The sequence below is a fragment of the Pararge aegeria genome, chromosome Z (genome assembly GCF_905163445.1).
Source record: "Pararge aegeria chromosome Z, ilParAegt1.1, whole genome shotgun sequence".
Taxonomy (NCBI): domain Eukaryota; kingdom Metazoa; phylum Arthropoda; class Insecta; order Lepidoptera; family Nymphalidae; genus Pararge; species Pararge aegeria.
Genome location: NC_053208.1, coordinates 15,401,514 through 15,418,241, shown reverse-complemented (window position 1 = coordinate 15,418,241; position 16,728 = coordinate 15,401,514). Strand labels below are relative to the sequence as shown.

General features: G+C 33.7%; 1 protein-coding gene across 1 annotated transcript in view; it reads right to left on the bottom strand.

Moving 5' to 3' along the window:
* LOC120636041 (proton-coupled amino acid transporter-like protein pathetic) overlaps positions 1–16,380 on the bottom strand; it is a 44,315-nt gene extending 27,935 nt beyond the window's left edge. Inside the window, exon 1 of the mRNA XM_039907299.1 lies at positions 16,198–16,380. The gene's annotated coding sequence lies outside the window, so the exon portion shown is untranslated. The remainder of the gene's footprint in view (positions 1–16,197) is intronic.
* Positions 16,381–16,728: the final 348 nt, after the last annotated feature.

The window sequence follows — 16,728 nt, the reverse complement described above, 5'->3', positions numbered from 1 at the left end:
CCGACGCAATGCTTTCAGACTTTCCGAGTCTACCGATCATCTGACAAGTGACAACCCTGATAAAAGAGTCAATAAGTGAAGGGATCGAGCGAGTTCGGGGCCACGGAGCAACAGTTATTGGAATTGATTTTATTAAAATTGATATGATTTGATTTATATATACTCCGAACCAACAGCAAAAGTCCTCTTTTGCTGTTTGTTCGGGTTGGTTTTTTGCGCTACAATTCTTACATGAAACCGAAATATTCCAAGAGCACGCATGATGCTAAATTTACATTACGTTGATATCATACGTTGACCTAAATTTAATGGCGTTAAACATTGGTTTGAAAACAATACACGTGTAAGTATTTAAAATATAACAGTACTTATAACGCAATGAAATGAATTCCACATTCATTTTACAGCAGTGTAATAGAATTTAGCATTGTTCAGAATAAAAAAAATGAAAATCAATAAAAGAAAGGGAATTACCCATAGATATATATATGACTATTTTTAAACTGTTATATTCTTTGTTATATACTTGTTTATACATGTAAGGTTATAAATTTAATTTAATAAACCAGAAGCCCATCCGAGCAGTCAACTCAGAATTATATCACTCAATTGATTAAGTTTATTTTTGTTACTTATCTTATGTATCGCATCATTAAATTAGTAGGTACTTCCATACTATTGCTAATGTAATTCATTAGTAATGTACTCTGGTCGCCATTATACAGTTCACGATATTAATAAATTCACCTCATTATATTATAGTAAAACATAGGTACATTCATTAACATAATCTATATATGTAAAAATGTTGTTGGTTTGTGTTCGCTTCCAAACTCAAAAAGTACTACACTGCGCTGAAATTTTAGCATGTTATATAATCCGCGTACAAGGATTGTTTTTATCTATTTTTTGCTTCAGTCACATATTCCCGAGCAGTTTCTTTTAACGATTTTTTTATGATTTTTCATGAGGATTGCTTTTCACATGGACAACTGTATGTTGCGTGTTCCCGAGTCGGCAAACCAGATAGTTTTTATATCTACGCAGACAGTGGAAAAACAAAAAATATTGTATATCCACAAGTTTTGCAAAAATAAACTTATATGTAATGTACTCTTTGTTTTGTTTCTCATTTTGCAACCATTCCATAAAACAGAACACCTTTTGAATGTATTTAAGAGTTAAAAAATAAGACCACAAGACTAAGCTTTCATACCAAAAATTGAATAGTTTATCACAAGAGTTAGTAAACTACGTTAATTACTTAGCAAGATGAACAATTTTAGTTATAATTCCACATTAAAATGGGATTTTTATTTTGGTGATCATTTACTTTTTGTGGCAGTGTGCTAAGTTCTTTATTGACATTACATTATATTATTTATCTTATGATAAATTATTTAGTATGCTATAATAGAGTCGTCACATACTAAACTAATTTTTTTTATTGCTTGCTTAGATGTTCAAGAATCACATCAAACCCAAAAAAAAAACTTACAAAAAGGTTACCTAAAAACTTACACAAGTATTGCTATGTAACTACTAAGAAAAACATTATGTATAAATAAGTACCTATACGTCAATTTATATACCGAACTTTTTTGCATGGTGTACTAAAAAATTTTTTTTAAATATTTTTCTTTTCTTAGGCTTTAATCCAAAATCTAAATTCAATTGAATTCATATTAATAGATAAATTTCAGATTAATAGAGCAATCCTTACCAAGAAAGCATTAACAAAGGTACATAATAAAAAGACAGCACGAATAAATTTAACCTTTGATCTGAGGATTATGGATTAGTCTGATTAATAATTTGATTATTAGCCAATAAGTTCAAAACTCTTAAAATAAATGATATTATAATCGAAACTGCGTTTTTTTCTATATTGCTACTTGTTATAATTGTAACAAGTCACGAAACCTGTTGGTGTAGATGCGATTCGCACTTGACTATTTTTTATAGATAATTGAATTGTGCATCATCACTCTTGGATGACGGCAAAACGGATATTGCTTGTCGCTACGTTAAAATGTAAATATTACTTTATTTGATTACAGAAACGTCAAGTCAAAAAGGGCTCGTCAAATTTTTTAGGTCAGATCGTCCGCAGCTGTTTGGTCACTACACAAAGACATCTCTATGAAACATTAGGTATTTATGTATAGTGTTGTATAGTGTGTAGTGCAAACAGCCGCGAATGATCCTGTTTTATAGGTAGTTAAATGAATAAAAGTAAATATAACTATCGTCCCTGCGGGCGGTGCATGGTGGCGGATGGCGACTGTAGCGCTTGCTCACTGCGTGGTTTTATTTTGTGCCAATAGCACCGTGCATATTGCAAGTGTCTACGGAACGGTTTATTAAAACTTTTGAAAATAAGGTCCCTTTTACATTTTGAGAATTTCTGCGAGATTTCCACGGAGACCCCCTGGAAATCTTGCAGAAATTCTCTCCCCTGACTTCCCCTGGGTACGACCATGGTAAAAGAGAAACTGCTGACTTTCTTGCCTAGAACACGGCCAGAAATAGTTCTTTTTGGTAGAATAGGCCTTTTGGTGGTAGTGTCACTATAAACGGACTGACTTGAAGCTTCTTGTCGTAAATTTATTTTAAATATGAATTGTAACATTAGTTTGAAAAGTTATAAACGTTTGTTTCTCGTTCTCCCTATATCAGGGAGCACGTTAAGACTTCGGTTCCGGTTGTACAGACAGCGTGGTAGGGCTTTAACCCTCTCCTATTAGGCCAGTGTCCAGTAGTGGTACATTGATAGGCTGACAATAATCATGCTCTACATGATCAAATAAGAAATGAGCCGAACGTCAGCGAGTTGCAAAGCTGCAATGGTAATAGTCTCGTGGGTTCAATGGTAAGCATGTTCAGGGACACGAGGTTCGAATCTTTTGTTCGAATCGGGTCGGGTCAAAAATTATTATAAACAATTTATTTTCTGTTTAAGAATTTTAGCCCACGAACCACGCATTGCGGTTGGGGGGATAAAATGCTTTATCAGCAGCTTGGTAGGTCTATGATCTTAAACCGTCTCTCCTATTTGAGTCGAGGCCGGGCCCAGCAGTAGGACGTTAATAGGCTGCGGATGATGTAAGAATTCTCAGTACAAACCAGGTTAGGAAAATTAGTGTTAGCCTCGTGCATTGATTTAATATGCTGGGGCCAGCATATTAAATCAATGCACGGAGATTACGTTAAGCCGTCGGTCCCGGTCATTATCACTTACTCGTGATAGCAGTCGTTAACCCACCAACCTGTGTTGGAGCAGCGTGGTGGAACTATGTTCTACAGCTGTATTTCTTTTGAGGAACGAAGCCAGCGTTAGGACTTTAATGTGGATGATGATGCTGAGTGACCATGGGCCATGCACAGAGCCTAGAGGATCAACGGCCATTGAGCTTCCGAGTTCAGAGTGGCAATGCCGCACCCGAAATGTAGCGTTGGTAGACCCCACCAGGACAGTCGAACAAAAAAGAGTCGCTTATCAGTCGTTTCAAAGGACGTAAGATCTCGAAGTATAGAAAACCGTACAAAAGACCTTTGTCCAGCTGTGTATTTCGTTAGTTTTATATGATATTTATTATTATTTAAGCGTTTGAACCCGCGGTTACTTAAGTGTCCATATCAGAAGACCTATGTACCGGAAGCCAGCGTCTTGTCTGTCACGTGTTAATGGTATCAGTCTTACCAGTATTATGCTTTGTTATTGTGACATTGCAGTTGTTGTTGTGGCTTTATCAAGCGTACCGCATGATGACATTAGATACGAGTATTAATGATAAAACTCAAAGTAGTGAGAACTGAATATAATTAAATAAGAGTAACCCGCGAAAACGTTTCTTTCGGTTTCCTATTAGAAACCACAGTGAAACAGTATTTTTCTCGGTCTAAAAAGTATGCTACGTCGTCAGTTAAATAAAAATACAAAAATCCTTTTTCAAAAAACATACAGTTGGTACTGATATGACATGTCAATTTATATTGAAGCAGCAATATTATTATGTAGGTATTAGCTTAGTAGTACTGGTTTCTTATTTTCAGTTTTGTAGATTAAACTATTTGCCTAGCTTTGCATAGTTTTGTGCTTAAAATATTCTTTCTATTGTCGTAGCCTGAAGAAATGCCCTTTTTAACCCTGGCACTATAAAATTACTAAAGCCCTGAGATCAGCTAGCCGAGGTCCACTGGTTTTTGGCAGAGTTCCGATCCTTCATCAAAAAACTCTCCTGGCGTCCAAACTAATTAGGCTTTTAGTATATAGGCATAACGTAGAATTAGTTTTAGCTTGCAGTAATTAGCTGTAGTTAACTTGTAATGTCTCTGTAATGTCTCTGTAATTAAATGTTTTATATATAAAGTGTCTCAGTGTGTTATTTTACGTAAACCCGTAACAATATAAATAATATTATATTATTATAATATAAGTACATGATAGGTTTGTTGATAACTCAGAGAATCCAGTATCAGGAACTTTGTAACTATCTTTTAACCCTGAGAAATGGGATAGGATTTTTAAAATATCAAAAGCACTAGTTCAGAAGTATGATATGTTATAATCATCATCATCATCACTGCAAACGATTGACGTGATAGCGGAGTGGGTAAGAGGTCGACTTCACTTTCGGGGTTCGAATCCCAGCACGCACCTCTAACTTTTCTAAGTTATGTGCGTTTTAAGTAATTAAAAATATCCCTCTGCTCTCTGCAACTCTGAACATTATGTTGTCTGAGAGTTCAACATAATGTTCTGAAAGGTATGTGGAGTCCAACAATCCGCACTGGGCCAGCGTGGTGGACTACGGCCTTAACCCCTTCTTATTGTTGGAGGAGGCTTGTGTTCTGTATTGGGCCGGTAATGGTTCGATATGATGAATGAAATATAGCATATAAATTCAGGCGTGTAATGCAATTACATATATAAATAAGAATCTCGCATCGAAAGAGCGCTAGTCCAAATTTAAACGGTTAGAAATTGTAAAAAAACCACAATAGAAATTAATGATTAAAAATAAACGTATTTGCATATTTTACTATAGGTTTTAGGGTAGAGCCCATTGTGCACCAAAATTTCATAAATGTACTACCCTATCTTTGTGAATAATAAAACGTGCACCGCCTTTATTATCCAAATAATAAGCCAGGGTATGACTATTAAATAAACTGACAAGCGCGAGTCGGACCAAAGGGCACCAAGGTTCTGTACCTTGGAAGGAAATGCATAGTAGTATTTTGATTGAATAACAAAATATGTAATAGTTATTTGGATAAACTTTAAAATCACGGAACGAAAATGAAAACCTGAGAATCTCTTGTCGTCATTTGCTTCAGATTTTTCACTTGGTAAGTTAGCTTTGTAAGCTTCGAAGATGTAGGGAGAATGGTGTTCTTTTGCGTTTACTTTCATTAATAACTTTGTAATGAAGTTTAACAAGCATTATCTATATCTATTTATAGTCATAAGTGTGTTGATTTTTATAAAGTTGTGTAAAAGCCGCACCGTTTCTTTTTTTATCATATTAGTAACAGAATCCTAAAAATCATTTGAAACACATTTTGAAAATCAAATTATATTTTGCAAAGTTTAATTTTGCTGGAAGGCCCTCAAATGTTGTTATGCGCACACTGGCAAGTATAATCGTTAGCGTGACTTATAATAACGCGTCTAGAAATTGATTTACTTTATCAACGACCTTATCTTTAAGCTATTTTAAAAGTAAATTTAGTTACTAGAACCAATTTATTTATTTTTACTATAGGGTTTCGTCATAATTTATTTTTGGTTTAAACGGTTACTGTATTGCTTCTAAGTAATATTGTACAAACTAAAATGTTTTGTTATTATATGCGCAGCATCCAAACAAATAGACTTATGTGTTTTTTGCCTGTTAACCGGGGAGTCAGAGTCACGTATGCTATTTTTTGTCTCAAGACATTGAAAATGGGATAAAGTTATAGGACAATTCTGTGATTATGCTAAAGTGTTTAAAGGAATTTTTTCATACAGTATGGTATTAAGGTTTTTGATCCTAGATTATCAGCCCATTATGTGACTACTACAGCAGTTCGGTCGCTTCTTAGAATGAGAAGGGCTGACCTTGACCTAACTAGTTATAATAGATAGGTACTTGTTAGTTAGGCAGATATGCGCAAAAAAAACCAACCTCCTAATAATGAACCTATTGAAACCATAATGAATAATAAATTCAAAGTACCCCAACAATGTCATGGCTGAGCTTGGTGACAATTTTTCAAAGGGGGGACAACTCTGTGACGCAGCTGCACATAAAGTGTAAAAAAAAAATTCTTCTCCATTTTTTTTAAGTACATAAGGAGCGTCTAGTGGTGCACCTCTGTACTTTCTCGAATATAATATGCATCTTGTTATAGAGTTAATTATTCTAATATGTACCTTTAAATATATTTTTTAAACCAATACCTTAAAAATATATCTAAGATCCAAGATCGTCATATCAAGTCGGTAGGTGTACAGATCTTCCTTTAATACGAACGTTCCGCTCTTGTGAAGAGCATCCTCACGGGATGATCTCTTCACAACACACACAATGGGTGTAGTGTGAGACCAACATCTCCCGAGGATACTTCGGTATTGTTTAGTAGGTAGGTAATCGGGCAGGTAATTTAAGTGGTTGTATTAAGGTGCCTTACAGTGTACCTATGAGTCCGTTACCTATAGGTTTACTACGGTACCTGTTATTGTATTAAACATTCCTTGTACATACCTATATATACCAATCTATTACAAAAATATCCCAATACTAACTAAAACTAAACTACCTGATACAATTAGTTACGCGTACCACTACGCGTGTGTTGCAACAATGCCGTTTATACTAGCTATATACAGCAAAACAAAAGAGCCCCGAACGATCCCTTTATATTCACGTTCTGTGGGGTAGACTACGGAAGTTAGACTTAATCCCACTTGGGGAAAAAATCTTTTGTTTTTAAATCATACTTAGGTACGTACTACATCGATCGAAATTGTATCGAAAGTGCACAGGTCTGAATTTAAGTGACCACCGGCAAAATGTCATGAACATTGGCTGTGGAACAAATTTAATTTTAATTATTTCTTGAAAACTATTTATGAATTAAATAAGAATTATTAGCACCTTCGTTAAAATGCTACTCAATTTAATAAATTATCTGGTACTTAGAAGTTTAATTAGTACCCCATTATTTATTACAAAAATAACTTATTTAAATTACTTAATTACATTATTTTTTAAAAAATTACTTTAGCACATGAGTACAAATTCTCCATACATTGCCTTATTTCGCAACTGCGATCACAGTCAATTACAATACGCATGCCTACTCTCTCTCCATGTGGTGCTAAGTGCGAGATCGAACACGAGCGGTTGATCAACCTTTACGGTAAGGGTGCTGTATAATAAACGGCTTAGGAATTTTGTTCCCTAATACCAGTATCAAAAACCATTTAAAGCAGAAAATTTATGAAAGAAATGAAGTTATTCACTTAACAAAACGGACTAAGCTGATAGTGGTGTCAATTATTTGAAATTAATAGGTCAAATGAACCCTTAATTAGTTATTTTCTATGAGAGTTCAGGCATCTAATTGGCAATAAAACATTATTGGGAAGATGATGTTATGTTAATCATGTAAATGTAATGAATAAGATGTGAACGTTACGTCGCGTCGATAATCATAATTATCCAAAGCACTAATGTTATACATTGTACGTGACAAGCTTTGAAGCGCATACATCATACAATATTATTTAGGTCAGCTTCACAGGTACGTTCTAGTTATACAAGTAAATGAAATAATTGTCACATTGATAGTGTTCGTGGTAAGTAGGATATCCCCCATTCAAGCAAAATTGACGTATAACGAGCGAACTTCTTTCTAATGATTAAATTTGCAAGGCGACTAAGTGTTTCGTTCAGATAAAAGGCCGTTCGTGTGAACTGATTCCGATCTCTATATTACTCCCAATTGAACAAAATTGTATAGAATCGTAAGATGCATGTTAGGGGAGCCCTAGATCTAAATAGAACAATATTTTTTTGTTTGGCGAAAGGGGCTCACTGTCAAAAGGCAAATATATAACTTACTCGCTTCGTGTTTATAACGGTTTTTTACAAATCCCGTGGAAACCGTTTACCTTTGACAAAAATAACCTATGTTACTCTCCGTCCTTTCGACTATCTCTATGCCGAAAAGATGATTTGTTGCTTAAACAAATACACTTTAACATTCTTAATATTAGTAAGGATTCGTTTATCGCTCTCGGGTCATCTTTTTTACCAAAGTTACCTTTAGCAACCAGTGTTAGAAATCACACCCCACAAGCGTTTTTGAGTTTCGATACTCAAACGTTTTTGAGTATCGAAACTAAACTCATTACATACACGTCTAGTTAGTTTAATAAATATATCCTTAATGTGCGTAGATAATATTGAATGTAAATATTTAAATGAAACGTACGTTAGTGTAATGTATAAACACATTTACTTGAATCAATAATAATCTCTTCATTAACTTACGTATCCTTACGTATTAGTAAACGAGTGGATCCTATTTACGTTAGTAAATAATATGTTTTAATGCATGTTTACTTTTAAGAATGTAACTAAATTCGAAACTAATTACATTTCAATGGTAGGTAGGTATATATGGTACTTTGTTCTACAGCCTCGTTGGGCTCAATTAATATGATTTCGTTATTTTAATGTTCCATTACTGGGAATTGAACTAGACACTAAACAGAGAGACGCATCGAGAGGTCTCCACACAGGTAAATACGGGTAGGCTTGTAATTGCATTAACGATCCTACCCGGGAATCAAACCCCTGGGACCTTACAGTACGTAGTCGGACATGCGGACCAGTCGGTCAATATTCATTCTAGAGAAGGTTTTAGAGCTTAAACTCACTACGCTGCTCTGATGGGTGTTGGCCGGCTTTTAATATACTTGCTGTACTTGCATTCCGTGGCGCATGGGTGGACACCTCAAATTTAATAATGAGGGCGCTACTAAGATATTTATTGCTCATTACATGTGCAAATCTAAAAAAAAAAATTACACCGTTTATCCATATATGTTTTCAGGAAAGTATTATTTATTTGCACTTAAGATTGCATGTTAGATGTATCGTTGCAGATTCTTCTACTAGCCCTACGAATAAATTATTTTAAATTTAGCAGCCCTAAACGAATTAATAATCAATCTATAAATGAGATTCGTATTCCTAATTTCACACACTTACCAACCAACGTAATTACAAATTTACTAGCATTTAAATTTACGCCGACTGTTCAGGTATTCGAAACTTGCGACTTCATTTATAAATAGGTCACCTATTATGAGTTATAGTCGAAACTGCTTTATATTTTCGGCCTAACCAAAATAAAAAAAAATTGCGCTATTTTTACTTATAAGAATTTTACTAAAGAAGACGTAGGTTTATAAGTCTAGTTGGAAATAGAGAAATGATAATAATTTTAAATAACTTAAATTTTCGTTTTTTTATAATATACATCTAAAAATAAAGTTGACTGCCCTAACTAATTGTAGTTACGTTAAAACGTGTATGCATGTGCGTATGAACGTTTGTGTGTGTGTGTGAACTATTGTTATAATATTTACATTTATTTATTTACAAAACGAAATCAATCTACCTTTTTTATCTATAACCCTATTCTATGGCAATAGTAGTTTGTATGAAATGAAATGTTGTCATTGTGTATTTGTTATAACAACTTCTTTAACAGTGTAGGAATCTCAGGACAAAGTAGTGGAACAAAAGTTTTTCATTATTTTGAATACCCAACGGTAATATCCCATTGGCTATAAATCTAGCCTTGGATATAATATGTAAAAGTATAATGTGAACAAGGATTTTTAAAGGTTAGTATTATTTCTTCATCTTCTACAGCTGTCCCGTATGCTAATACGTAAAATAAATAAAGCGAGGTATGGCTGCTTGTATTTACTTCCACGTTTGAAGGACATTTAGTAAAGGATGTCTCCGAAATTTATTGTGCAAAAATAAAAATAAAACACACAGTTTTGTAAAACTAAAGCACATTTGGGATATTGTACAAAATGGATTCCATCATTTGATATATTATTTATCTCATTTTATCTTTCCCTTGAATATCAGTAACTAAATAGTACCATTACAATTTTATAGTAAACGTGTACAACATCAGAGGTAAAATAATAACCGTCAACTGCTAAATGGAATGGAGTGACTGTTCGAGAAAACCTACCAAAGTGGACTGGTTTTAATGCTTCAATATTAGTCGCGTACACGGTTTCTGTATCTTATGAGTTATGACTATATTTTCTTAGTGCAGTTCCTTAATATTCCTTTTTTTTATTTTTATTAAGGTTTCCAGATCACCGTGAGGAGACATCAGTAATAAAAAATTATTAATGAGCATGTTTACTATACTTTTTTATATTTAGCATGGAGAGTTAGGCACAATACTAAATTACCTTGTTAAACAAGGGCAGTAGTTTTGATGATTTATTTTTATTGAAATCGCGAATCAATTATGTACTACCTGCATTATGTATTATCAAATAATGTCTGTACAATGTTACAATTATTTACTTGATCCGCATCTCGTTATGTTTACTTAATCAATTTTTTGTATAGCAATATTTAATCATTCTGAGTTACATCATATACATCTGATATACATTTTTAGACAGATGGTTATTATTGTTTTTACGTGTTGTTTTATGTTCCGCATGCATTGAATTATATTTATAGAAACGCTGTTCCAAACAAAATGTCCATCAACGCAACGCACGCGGTTTCTATTCCATTTAATATATTGATACAATTTATTATTTTATTTTATTCGTCGCACAGCAGTGCCCCAGTTAATCTATTAAATGTCTATTATTCATTGTATCAACCAATAGTAATGGTCTCAGCAAAAAAAAAAATCTCTATTATAACTTGATGATGATGCCCGTAGATTTAATTAATTTTTGCTCTAAATAATTAGTTATACAAATAATATAAATGTATCTACCTCCAAAATTTATAAAGGTACATATTTGTCTTTATAGACTTTAACACCTAATTAAGAAAAATATGAATTTAACGTTTTGATAAAACTATTTATTCAAAAGTGTTGTTTGTATACAGCATAGCCGTTATCAACATGCGCAAGCATTTGTCTCGGGTTTGTGACGTGCCTATAAAATAGGTACAAATTACAAACTGTTATAATTCGAAATGGTATCGACTTCGATGACGTAGGTACTGATACGTGTAAAATATGCAATCGAAGAACATCTTTACGTACCTACCAAGTAACTATGCTAGCATGTACTAACTACACGTGTTTTACACATGACTTGTTATAGGGTAATAAAATGCAGTACGTTATTAATAATAAATTGAGTCTATTTGTAATAATTGCCCTATCAATTCTGTTATACGAAAAACCTACTTAAAGCAATACTGTTATAGTAGTTAATACTAGAATTGCGAATCCTGTGGGCCAGATGAAGGATCATGTAAAAGTATCTTAGTAAACTTGTTGATTGCCAACTTTTCATTTAGTTTTCGAAAGCTGCAACCTCTATCGGATATGGAAAAATGCTGGCTAATGCCGCTGGTCTAGAGCGCGTATGGAAACGAGCGTAAGAGAGCAAGGCACCCTATTACAGACTTGACTTCCATCCAGACGGTAGCAGAAAGGGAGATTGTTAAGAAATTCTCATATAAGTATGTTACTAAGTCAGCGAACCCTCATTGCGCTTTTAATAAGCCGATGGCAGTTCCAACCTAGAAGAGATCGCAATCAAGGTCACCTGGCCCAACAGGCAGTACTAAAGGTACTGGGGCGCTAAACTCTTGTTTGAAACGTAAAACGATTAGCATCAAGGACGCGTCGTACTCACAATAGATTGTTGATTTAATTCATCCTATTGCCAGGAGAGCACAAATCGTAGTGGTCTACCAAAAATCTTTTGTGTTTTGCTACCGATCTTAGGGTGGGGCGCCGATGAGAACTTTCATCCTGGTTTCGGTATTATCGTAGCACCAAAACTAATAAACGACTAAGTATCTGGCAAATATGCATTTATAGTTATCAAAAGTTTAATTATTTACCCACTTTATAAACTTACTGTAACACTAGCTATGATGGTAGGTGTGAAATCAAATTAAAAAATTTTAATATTTCAATTATTAATAATCTATAACAAACCGGTTTGTTATTATCCAATATGCCCGTACCTACCATTTGTTAAACCTGTTTTGCAATAGCTACTAGGTCAAGTATTATATAAGCAAGGTAAATAGATTAATGACATTGTTTTGTTGCTAAAGGGTTTATTGTCTGAACTTGTACGATATGAATATTTAGTGGTAAGGTAAAATGGGTGTATTGTATATATACATCTATATTTTAATAAAAGTACCTAGGTATATGTACAAACATATAAGTATCCATACTAATAACATACTCGTAAATACGCACGGTGTGTTTGTTTATTTGATCTTGACGTGATTTGGCAACGAGATTACATCCTTGATCTGCCCCTAGTTTACTTTTAGGATATTTATCTTAGAATAGGTTTAAATTTTTGGACGAAATCTCGTGCCACAGCTGCCGGTTGCGCTACCTGTAGTTATCATATTTCTATTATCGCAATTGTTGCTTTTTATGGAACATTTTAGTGTATAGTAAAAGTCAATCTAGAAACCATTGCGATAGTAAGTGTACATTTAACCCCTAAATTCAATCACTCAATCAATTTTCAAAGTTATTGAGTCCAATAAATATGCAGTTTTTCTTAGTATTATTTTAGAAATAAAACTTGTTGACTATTTATATCGTTACGGCCACACTTTACATTTGAGTTACTGTTAATGTAATAAATAATATTTTTATCGCAAATGGTCAAACTATATTACCTATTGATTTTATACACCTCTGAAAAATCAGACGTATCTTAAGACGTGCACGCTTACAAATTCATTTTAATTTCAACGTCTGTTTATGTTTTATAAGGCCTAATTTTTCACTGATAATATTTTACAAATGACTGTTCCATACGTACGTTTTATAGTAATAAAAAGTATATAGGATGAGTTTCTGACCTTTGTGTACAGTTATTTTTGGACTACGAGCTACCTGTTTTGATATAAGACAAATGTTAATTATCATTGTTGGCTCGCTTGAAATGGAGGCTTTGAGGTGCGTTCATATTAGCATAGAGCTGCACGGTACAAGGTCAACTGCGCCGTGCTGCTTAGATTAATTAGTGAAAGAAAGTTTACTTTACTACAAAATTAACAGACTTAAAATGTTGAAGAAAATTTTATTTCTTACTTTTAAGTTTTTTAACAAAGTCGGCTTTTTGTGAGTAGTTAGGCAATTATCTAAGTTATAATAGCCAAATGTCAACTGCTCATAGCCCTTTACAGGATATTGTGTATCCCGAGGGTGACGGCTGAAGTATTTTCCCAGGACTTCACAACCAGCTTTTTTTATTGTGACGACTATAATTTGCTTAGCTGCTACATACTATAATTGAAGCTGAACCCGTGTAATACTAATTATTATATGGTACAGGGCTACCCATGGTCTTCACCATCAGTTCCACCTCACCATATGGTGCTCTTCAAAAGGAGACGCACAAGTTCCTTTAAAAAATACTCAAGTTAATAATATATGAAGAATTCGCGTTCCTCCAGGATCGTTCCAATAAATCTTCACCAAATTAAAGAGGACTCAAAAAAAAAGAATCATCGAAATCGGTTTATAATTTGCGGAGTAATAGAGTAACAAATATACAAAAAACAAACACACAGTCATATTGAGAACCGCCTTCTCTTATTTAAGTCGGTTGAAAATCTAGATCCAGTTTTGGTTTTTACTCTGGAATACAAGCTATCTGACAAATATAACTTGTTTTATATAAAAGAAGGTTCGTAGTTTACCAGGGTACAAATCGACATACAAATATTAATTGATGTACGGGGTTCCCTTTGTTCGTTTCTACAACTATCTCTTTGCAAAATATGATCAAGATCGGTACAGGGAGTGAGTCGTAAAGGGGTGATAAACATGTGAACAAAACAGATGCACTTTCTTATGAAGGAAGAAATAAATAGGTACAATTTTATAATTAAATAGCCCATATTTAGCTATAACATGGCCTTACTGAATCGACCAACACAGGTTTATGTACGAATCGTCCAAAAATGGGTTATATGATGATATTGGTACTACAAACAATCACAGCCGCTGCGCTAAAACCGCATGGCAGTAACGGTTGATTTGAACGTGCTTTTGTAAAAAAGTGTCATTTTCAGGGCACTTGCAATACCTGTTATGAAGAACGTGGTTATAAGAAGTGTGGGTAAGTATATCATTTACGTGTAATTAATTGCATGACCTAAATAATCGTTGCGTTAAACAATTATGTCCATAGAGACTGAAATGTATAAAGTGGATCAATGAAAGTCGAGTAATGACGTGTGATGGCCTGTGCAGTTGGTAGATTGATGACTACAGACTGTGAACGGAATCCGGAAGTCAATGACCTCGGCTATTGTAATTGCCCTACTGAAACAAAGCATTAACCATTTCTTATTAATCAAAACACATCACATATAATGTAACAAGTTTAACCACCGCGCGCACGTTATATTATCGTACAGTAATGAAACCATATCAATGACACCCTACGTAATTTTCTACAATGTTAGTAGGTTAATAACTATTAACAAGATTCCCAGATTGCTTACTTTCGTTTCATCTATAGTAATATAATAAAGTTTGAGAGTTTGTGTTTACATTTGTATACAAGCGTTCCAAATTGTAGTAATTAAATTTGTAATGCATTTTGTGTCTTACATTTTGACACCTGTTCATACAAGGACTGTTAACTTTTACGTCAAATATTTTGTGTAGGTATGAGTGTATTGCGATTTTCTCCGGGTTCAATTCGGCGTGACATGAAAGTCATAACCACGCTCGAAAAGCATTTCATGACGTGTATTTTCACATATCTTCGAACTATAACTTTTTCAAATTTTGTAATTGATTTTAAACATGGGCTAGTAACTTATATTAAAGAAGAATTACGGCACTGTCAACAGAAAATGAAGCCTTGAGAAGCATGTTTCAAAACAGCGGATCAATATTTACTGTAAGATGAACATGAACGCGATTTAGAACATGCCGTACTTATCTAAAGTTCGCATTGTATGTGTCCTAGTTACCTACCTGTAGCGCATTTGATCCCTGAATGACTTCTTAACAAGCGAGAGGTAATCATTTGTCGCTTAATATTGTTGGGCCTCAACACTACACTATCTCAATTACTTATTATAATGATTTCTTAAAATTTGAAATAGAGTGCTTACAAGCTAGTTAGCTTCGTTAAAATTTCATGGGTGTCTGTTTAAGATCTTCTAGTACAGAGGACTGCACTCGTTAAATGTCGACAGTAAAACATTTGCAATCAGCGCATTATGGTTCAGTAAACACGTTAATTACTTTTAAGTAATAGTTAGTTGTATATATTGTACCTACATAGAACTTCATAGATCTTCGCTTAGTATGTTTAAAATTATATGTCAAACACATACAATGCATGCCTACATAGGTACGTGTTGCATACAGAATTTTGTTTATTTTATAGAGAACTGACCAACAGAATTTTATCCTACTTTATATTATGTTTTATAAAGGAATAGCATTTAACTACAAATAAATAATACGTAACTCCTTATCGCAATGCATATTCAAGTTATGATGTACGATAATTTAATATAAAATATAAATAAATACCTAAACAACTTTTTCCTCTTTAAAATATGCAGGTAGGTATTGAGACAGACATACCTAGTAAAGTTTAATAATAGATAGTGAGCGAATATCTTCCTAATAAATAATAACTTATGTGAAAGGGTAAAATACATCAAACAAAACTAGTAAAAATAATGATACCATGAATTAAACATAATTAAATAAGAAAAACTTATTTAGATATACAATTACCCAATATGTTTTTAGTCATCGCTACATCCCTGTCAAAAAGTTACTATCAAATTTTACACATTGCAGAATCGGCACATAAAAACGTAGGCAGCACTTGACATACGAAGATTATTTTTATAATTTAGACAATATTATGACAGAAACACTTACCGATTTTTTTACAGTCTGGCGCAGGAGCAAGATATCATGAAGTTCTGTAAGTTGTAGGTTATGATATGAACAAAATCACCGAGCCACGTGTTTTTAAAAATAGCGAGAAGCACACAACGAGCCACTGCGCTGGTTAAAATCGGAATGAGCAAACGAATAGCGATGCCAGCTAAAGCGAGTACATATTATAGATACGTTATACGTACGCGAGGCAAAGTAAAGTAAGTGAGTCCGATTGTTGCGTCATAATAGAAGGAGTAGGGAGTTGACTGACGAGCGACGCGACGAGGTTACGACTTGGCGATACGATACGATATCTCGGTATATGATTAAGTTCGATGCGAAAATATTGCGATACTGAAATAAGCTTTGGTTAGACGACTGAATTAAAAAGGAAGTGCGCTTCTTTCGTGAGGATGTTTTATAGTTTTACAAAAGTAGGTGAGCGATTTATTATACCGTATATGATTGGAGGTTTCATGTATTTAAAAATTTAGTAGGTATTTAAATTTATTTAATATGTTTAGTAGG